The following is an 8,435-nucleotide window of genomic DNA, read 5'->3' as shown; positions in this document are numbered from 1 at the left end:
CAGGAGGCTTCCACTGCTTCAGCAGCAGCTGAACATCTGGGTGGTTGACAGTCCACCCCTGCTTCTCCATCCAGGCATGGACCTTGCTCTCCTTTGGCAGACGTCGACCGAAGTGCTCTGTGAAGAAAGCCAAATTATTAGTCAACATGCATTAGTCTAGATGCATCTAGATGCTTGCAATAAGTTATAGAAACTTTACTCACCTATGACATGCTGCATCCGAAGCGCCTTCTGCTCAGCGCGCCAGCGGTCATAGCACGGACGTTCATGGGTAATCCCCACGAGGTCAGTGCGTGCCGACTTCCCTGGGCAGGTTCCATCGATGGTCACTGGAAATGACCTCATGAATAGGTCATAGGCAGCCACCTTGTCCATCTTTGGAAATCTGGAACCTGAGGTCTGAGCTGCTCGCTCATCCGGACTAGAACTAAAACAAAGAAAGAAATTTAATAACGTAAGTATGTAGACGGAATTAGTAATTGTTAATCCATCAAGATTGTTCAGAAAGTTACAAGAAAGGACTTTACTTACTCAGATTCACCAGCAATGTGTCTGAGAAGCATGCGGGCCCGGATCACATTTCTGGACTCCCTCATCCGGTAATGTCTCTCTGCCGTGGACATGCTATGGGAGAGGTAGTCCGCCATATCTGACATATCCTTGGTGGCAGTCCCAAATGCCCGTCTGGCCATCTGACTTGTGATGTTCGGGAGGTTGTACCTGCAACAAAACATATCAGATGTTGACATATCACCTTTCACCACAAGAATGTAAGAAAACTTTTGCAAACAAAGCTGTATGTAAACTGTCCTTACTTCTCATGCAGGTGACGCAGGTCATTTGAGCAGTTGTAAATGCTGTTGCCAGAGGAAGAGATGAAGAACTTGTCTTCACTACTAAGGTCACTCTGTCTTCCAATCAACATGGCAGGTCTGACCTCAGTATAATACAAGTCGAACCACTGTAAATAAAATAGCAAGTAAGTAAACAAACAACCAAATAAAATTACAATTTCAATCACGTTTAAAATTCCCCAAGCTTAGGATAAATTGAAAGCAGTTGCTATCTTACCATCTCCTCCTCCTGCGACAATGCAAAGACCGCCGCAGTCTTGTGCTTGGTCACCCCAACCACAACGTGTCCACCGTAGGCTGCGTCACGTGTCCGTCTCACCCATTCATTCACCTACAAAAAACAGAATCAAATAAGGGACAAGATGTTTGAGATAAAAGCATGAAAATAAAATTTAAAATCGACTCTGCTGCCATAAGGATTGGCTCTTGTGCTAGAAAGTATACTTACGGTCATATTCTCCACCACCCCAGGACGCTGCTGGTGCTTCAGGACCAAAACAGCCTCCAAGAAGTACAACATCAACTGTCTTTCTTGTCTGGAGAGATCGCAGCCAGGAATGGCCTCCGGTCCTGTCACCTTGCCGATGATCCTGAGGAAGTCGGGCTTGGCAGCATCAAGGACAGTTAGGCACTGCCTTGGTGTCACACAGCCCCGGGTCAGGATTTCAAATCTGATGAAAGAACGGAAGAGGTTAGGACATAATTCAACAAAATACATGGATACATTGACACAATAAGCAGTAGAGAAGAAAGTGCTAACCTCTTCTTTGTGGTTTCCCTGCTGACTTGTTTGGAAAAGCCAGCTTGCACTGTCGAAAGAAACTGTATGAAATTCACACAGTGCCTGTGCAGCTCCTCGTCCTGAAAGCACAGGTCGGTCCCTCCCGTATGAAACTTCAGGAACCTGTTTAAAAAGAATAACAAATTCAGTGAGTTGAAGTGAGTTGAAATTTGATGCATGCATATTTTTTTTTATCAATTGCTGTGAACCACCACTGACCTTTTGATGCTCTTTAAGTAATTCTGATGTGTCTGCTTCGACAGGCCCGCTGCAGACAGTTCAGAGAAGAACTTCCGAGTATCTTCGTGCTTCTTGACAAATTCCAAGCTGGGCTTGGATGGGTTTATGAAATACATAAACCGTGCCATGTTCTCCACCTGGAATTGTTATATGCTATTGTTATAAGCCAAGAGAAATAATAAACAACAACTCACACAATGCACATGTGTATATAAATGAATGCATCATTATTCTCCTCACCTCCTGTTTGAAATTTTCGTTTGCCAAATCATTTTCCAAATAATTGGCAAATGACTTAAGCAGATGATGGTCCAACGAATGTTTCTTGTAGAGACCTTTCTTCTCCATGTTCCGCCTCACCATGGACATCTTCACCTTCACAGAGGGGCTGAATTGAAGGGCAGCGAGAGACGATCAGAATGAGCAAGTTTGTTTCGTACACACTAGATACAGTTATATGTATGTACCTCTATCATATCAGAAACATCAATTTGTACAATTTATATTGTCAGTTGTTATTTAAAAGCAGGCCCTTACCACTGGTATAGATCTCCCTCAGAACTGGTCACAGGCTCCGGATCACTTGCTGTAGATGATCCAGCTGTTGAGGGAACAGCAGGTTCTTCCACAGCAGGTGCCGCCACAGCAGGGGGAATGTTCAGCACAGAATTCCCTCTAGCCTGTAGCTCCTGGACCATCCTATTCACCCTGTGAAACAAAATGATTTACTTAATTGGAATAAATGTAACAAATTTTATCAATGATAATTAAGTAATTGTGAAGTCAACGGAATGTGAAGCACATACCTGCTGATGGGATCAGCGTCCCCCACGAGTGCCTTGAGGAAGTCGTACTCCCACACCCGGCCGTGTCGCAGCAACTCCATCGCCTCCATCTTTGCTGCTTCCACAACCGCCGAAATCTCCTGCTCCGATGCCTTCTGCATGCACACTCTCCTCAGGTGGACAGGGAGACTGAAGTGGGTCTTCTTGCAGAAAGGGCACAGGAGGAAGTGCCTCTTGACAGGTAGACTACGACAAAGAGATCAGGGTTATTAAAACTTTTTTTCCCAATGGGTAATAACCAGATAAACAGATTTTGCATAGCAGTCATCCAATATTACACAAAATTACATCATCAGACCAAAGTGTACTTACACAGAAGAAGCCATGTCTCTGTCTTTGGAGTTCTCAAAGTGAAATGCAAAAAGATTCAGTCACTGGCCTTATACAGACAAGATACAGTTGTGAAGCCTGTGTCTTGGGGTCAGACTATTTAAGCATGTACCAACCAGTGACATCACCAAAATCAGATGAATTCCCCAGCTAACCCCGCCCATATCAGTATCAATTAAAACAGTACTTCAAACTGAAGACTTGTTTCTAATCATTGACATATAGACAGAAAAACTGAAATCTATTGTGTCTCTATTTGCATTTTGATAGCCCCAGCTAATCCCAACGAAAAACATATAATAGGTGTGAAGTGATTGAGGCAGAGAGCAATCAATACAGGAGGTGCAACCGCTCAACCACTTCACACCCAGCAACACAAGGGGTCTGTTTGGGGATATTATTCTTTTTACATAGAAGGAATGCTCAGTTTAATTTATTGTTGAACAGACCAACCACAATTTTATGCACAGAAAAACCCAGTTTAAATTTTTAAAAGGGCATAGGAGAAAAGCAGTAATGTGCATATACTTTAGAACTTTATTTTATTTTTATCAAGAAACGAGGATAGCCCCACTATTGTAAGAGCAATATATCAAAAAATTAGATACATTAAAGACTGAGTCTGCTGCTACTAGTAATCACTGTATGTCAGTGTGCCCTTGTCAGTATGAATAGAACAACGTGAAATTCGTAGAACACACAGGGTTTTCAGATGCTGGTGCTTTAAGACCGGCTTGCGACCGCGTGTGTGCATTAGAGCGAGGCGTGTGGTGTGGGGGGCGCAATTTGGGCTGTAATTTCAGGATAAAGACGGGGAAATCTAAATAGGATCATAATGGGGAAGTTGCTCAGAATCGCTGTACCTTTCGCAGGGTATGTCGGGTGTTGAAAAAAAAAGTATAAAAAAGTGAATTTTCGCTGCTATCCGAACCACCACAGAGGACCCTGGATGGGATCGCACGCCGCCACGAGGAGTGCTTAACCCGGCCAGCCCGGAGGGGTTATTTATTTATTTATGGATAAATTAAAAAATAACTGAAAGTAACTAATAAGCAGAAGAAAAAAAAATGAAACGGGGAAAGGCCACACAGGCAGACTATATATGAAATTAAAGCTCAGTATTTGTGTTTTATAATGAGTCCAGTCACATCCGTATTACACCAGGGGATGGTTTGTTATTTATTTATTTAAAAGCTTCAGTATATTAGGGCCACCTTTCAGGTTTCAGCAATACTGCTTATGCAGACATTCATGTAATCCCAATTTCACAAACCCGCAGGGATTTCAGTCATGTCCCAAGTCTGCTAACCCACAGGGTTACAATATTACAATAACGCAACTACTTTTAATCCAACTATTTACATAAGAACATAAGAAATTTACAAACGAGAGGAGGCCATTCGGCCCATCAAGCTCGTTTGGGGAGAACTTAACTAATAGCTCAGAGTTGTTAAAATCTTATCCAGCTCTGATTTAAAGGAACCCATGGTTTTAGCTTCCACTACACTAGCAGGAAGACTATTCCATACTCTAACTACACGCTGTGTAAAGAAGTGCTTCCTCAAATTTGTTTTAAAATGTTCTCCCGCTAATTTCCACTTATGGCCACGAGTTCTAGTATTTAGACTAATATTGAAATAGTAATTTGGCTGAACAGCATCCAGACCCGTTAGAATCTTATAGACCTGAATCATATCCCCCCTTAGTCTCCTTTGCTCAAGGCTAAACAGATTCAGTTCCGCTAACCTCTCCTCATAAGACATTCCTCCAAGACCAGGAATCATTCTCGTAGCTCTTCGTTGCACCTTTTCTAAGGCAGCAATGTCCTTCTTGAGGTATGGTGACCAAACCAGCACACAGTATTCTAGGTGGGGTCTTACCAAGGAATTATATAAGTGTAACATCACCTCCCTTTACTTAAACTCCACACACCTAGAGATATAACCCAACATTCTGTTTGCCTTTTTTATTGCTTCCCCACACTGGCGAGAGTGGGACATGGAAGCATCAACATACATACCGAGATCTTTCTCGCAATCAGCTACCTTTATTTCAGTGGAACCCATAAAATATCTGTACTTTATATTTCTGCTCCCTGCATGGATTACCTTACATTTATCTGTGTTAAATTTCATCTGCCAAGTATCTGCCCATTCGCTAATTAAATCCAGATCCCGTTGAAGCCTCTCTGCTGCTAGATTAGTATCTGCTACACCGCCCACCTTGGTGTCGTCTGCAAATTTAACCAGTTTACTGTATGTATTTGTGTCAATGTCATTAATGTAAATTAGGAACAATAGTGGTCCTAAAATTGAACCCTGTGGTACCCCACTATGAACGGAGGCCCACTGTGACATTGTGCCTCTAATAACTACTCGCTGCTTCCTGTCAGTTAGCCAGTTTTTGATCCAAGCTGCCACAGTTCCTAAAATCCCTGTAGCTTTAAGCTTTAGCAAGAGCCGTTTGTGGGGGACAACATCAAACGCCTTCTGGAAATCTAAGTAAATCACATCATAGGCCTTTTTGTGATCAATTTCACTTGTAGCTTCCTCAAAGAACTCAAGTAGATTCGTTAAGCAGGATCTACCTCTCCTAAATCCATGTTGGCTATCCTTTATAATGTTATTTGCATCTAGATAATCTACCATTTTCACTTGAATTATATCTTCCATTATTTTTCCAGTAATGCTAGTTAAACTGATTGGCCTATAGTTTGCTGGATTACTTCTATCCCCTTTTTTAAATATGGGTGTTATATTAGCATGCTTCCAATCTGATGGTACCACACCCGCAGATAATGATTTCTGGAATATTAAAGTTAAAGGTTGGCTAATAATATCCCTCATCTCTTTTAAGACTATAGGTAAGATGCCATCAGGGCCCTGCGATTTATTTATTTTGAGTTTAGCTAGGCTTAGTATCACATCAACCTCAGTTATACATATATTGGTCATAGACGATGCTGTATTCGTATTAATTGGTGGTAAGTTACTTGTGTTCTCTATTGTGAACACCCTTGAAAAATAATCATTAAACTCATTTACTATATCAATTTCGTTATCAATTATAAGGCCCTTACTATCCTGCAAATTAGTGATTTCAGCTTTTAGAGCTCTCTTGGGAGTTAAAATATTGGAAGAAACCTTTTCTGTCATCCTTAGCCTCCAATGCAATTTTTCTTTCTACATCCCTCTTGGATAGCCTAATGTCATTTTTTAACTCTGCCTGTAGACTTAGATACTCCTGCTTAATTTTGAAATCATTAGTTATTTTCCAATTGTGGAACAGAGCCCTTTTCCTCCTGACTTTATTCTTAATTTCCTTAGTAAACCACCTTGGTTGTCGTTTCCTAGATTTAGTTTTGCTGGAAACAGGTATGAAGTCCTCTTGCACTTGCAACAATGTGCTTTTGAAAATTTCCCATGCCTCTTCAACTGTTTTGCTGTTTAACTCTGTCCAGTTTACAGTTTGTAATTTCCGTCTCATACCATTAAAGTTAGCCTTCCTAACATTGTATACTTTTAATTTCCATTTAGTTACAAATTCCTCAGCCTGAGAGTCATCGGCATTGGAATTAATATGCAAATGTCATTTACCAAGGCATTGAGCACTGAACAATGGAGATGATTACAGGAATTCAAATGAGAGTAACTATTAAGCAGAAAAAAACAAGCAACAGGAGAAAGACCACAGAGGCAGATTATATATGAAATTAAAAGTAATTCTTACCAAATACAACACAATATACCAATTTCACAAACCCGCAGGGATTTCTCCATCAGTCATGTCCCAAGTCTGCTAACCCACAGGGTTTTCACCATATGCGGTGTACCAAGTCTGTTAACCCACAGGGTTTTCAGATGCTGGTGCTTTAAGGCCGGCTCGCTGCAGAAAGTGAGCGAGCGCGTGTGTGCATTAGTGCGAGGCATCTGGTGTGGGGGGCGCAATTTGGGCTGTAATATCAGGGTAAAGACTGGGAAATCTAAATAGGATCATAATGGGGAAGTTGCTCAGAATCGCTGTACCTTTCGCAGGGTATGTCGGGTGTTGCGGTTGGCGGAAGCATGGCGGAGTAACGGCGTTTGGAACCACAGATGATTTATATTACATATTAAACTATAGGATTTGTGGTCCACAAAGAGCCCAAACACATGTTTATTGGCCCAGTAGCTTTAGAGCAAATATTAGGAGCATTATAGACTGAGCCTGTCCTCCTGCTGCTGCTTGGGCTTTTCTTTCTTTGATGACTTTTTCATACATGTCTGTGATGCACACATGCCTAAAATTTATAAACATGAATTTAATTATCTTATATTTAACTTTATTTCTCTTTTGAAATCATGTTAGAGACAAATTGTCTCTCTCAAGTTTGCTAGATTATTTCAGCAATAGGTTAATATTCAGACATTTGTCAAACCCTTCCAAGGACAAGGGGCCTTGTGTGTGTGACCTGTATATCAAATATGTAATATATTGCTGCCCGGCCGTTATTATTCCTGATAATATGCAGTTTTTTTTCTTACCAACTAATTGCTTTTCTCAATCTGGAGTCAGCAGCATGATAATAAATATGCAAGTATTAGTTATCCAGACCACTGAGGACTGAACTATTGAGATATTGACAGGAATGTGACCGTGTACTACTGAACATCATAAAATGACTTTCCCATGACATGTCTGTTTCTGTTTCCAGTGCTCCCATCAGGCATGCCCTGCTCTGCCCTGTCTGCAAGAAGACGCAAGCAGTCCTGTCAGTGCACCTGGCTAGGGTGTGCATGAAGACAGCATCTAAGGATGCCATCCAGCATGTTGTGGAAAAGGCAAAGCGGGACGTGCAGGACATTCTACAGTGGGGCAGGATCTTCACGTACTCAGAACTTGTGGATGTGTTGGGTGATGTCAATCCTCGGAGCGTTATCAGGTTGGTGGAAGACCTTTTTGGTCTTTACACGTCACATGTTGTTTCTTGTCTGTCATTTATTAACATGATTTATTTGTTTATTTTTTGAAAGGCTGATTGACGAGCCGGAGCGTCGCCACATGGTGGTTTCTGATGTCCCCCCTTCACTGAGGCAGAAGACCACCAGTGGAAGAGGCACATCGCAGCCAGCCACGACCACGCAGCCAGCGGAGAGTGAAGAGGTGCATGCTGTCAGCAGTGGCGAGTCCATTCAAGTGTGAGTATCTTAGCTTTACAGTTTCACAGATTTGTTTTTGATTGTGAAACAGATATGCAACATGGATATGACAAAATTTGTTTTCTACATTGCAGTGCCAGGGATGTCCAACACACATCCAGGCAGCTGATGGCCGAAAGAGGACTACATAAGAAACATCCTCTGGACCATCCTCTGCTGGGGCTTTGCCCTGTATCTGGAAATGGAT

The sequence above is a fragment of the Paramormyrops kingsleyae genome, chromosome 25, assembly GCF_048594095.1.
Source record: "Paramormyrops kingsleyae isolate MSU_618 chromosome 25, PKINGS_0.4, whole genome shotgun sequence".
Classification (NCBI taxonomy): domain Eukaryota; kingdom Metazoa; phylum Chordata; class Actinopteri; order Osteoglossiformes; family Mormyridae; genus Paramormyrops; species Paramormyrops kingsleyae.
Note: the sequence above shows the minus strand (reverse complement) of the source record.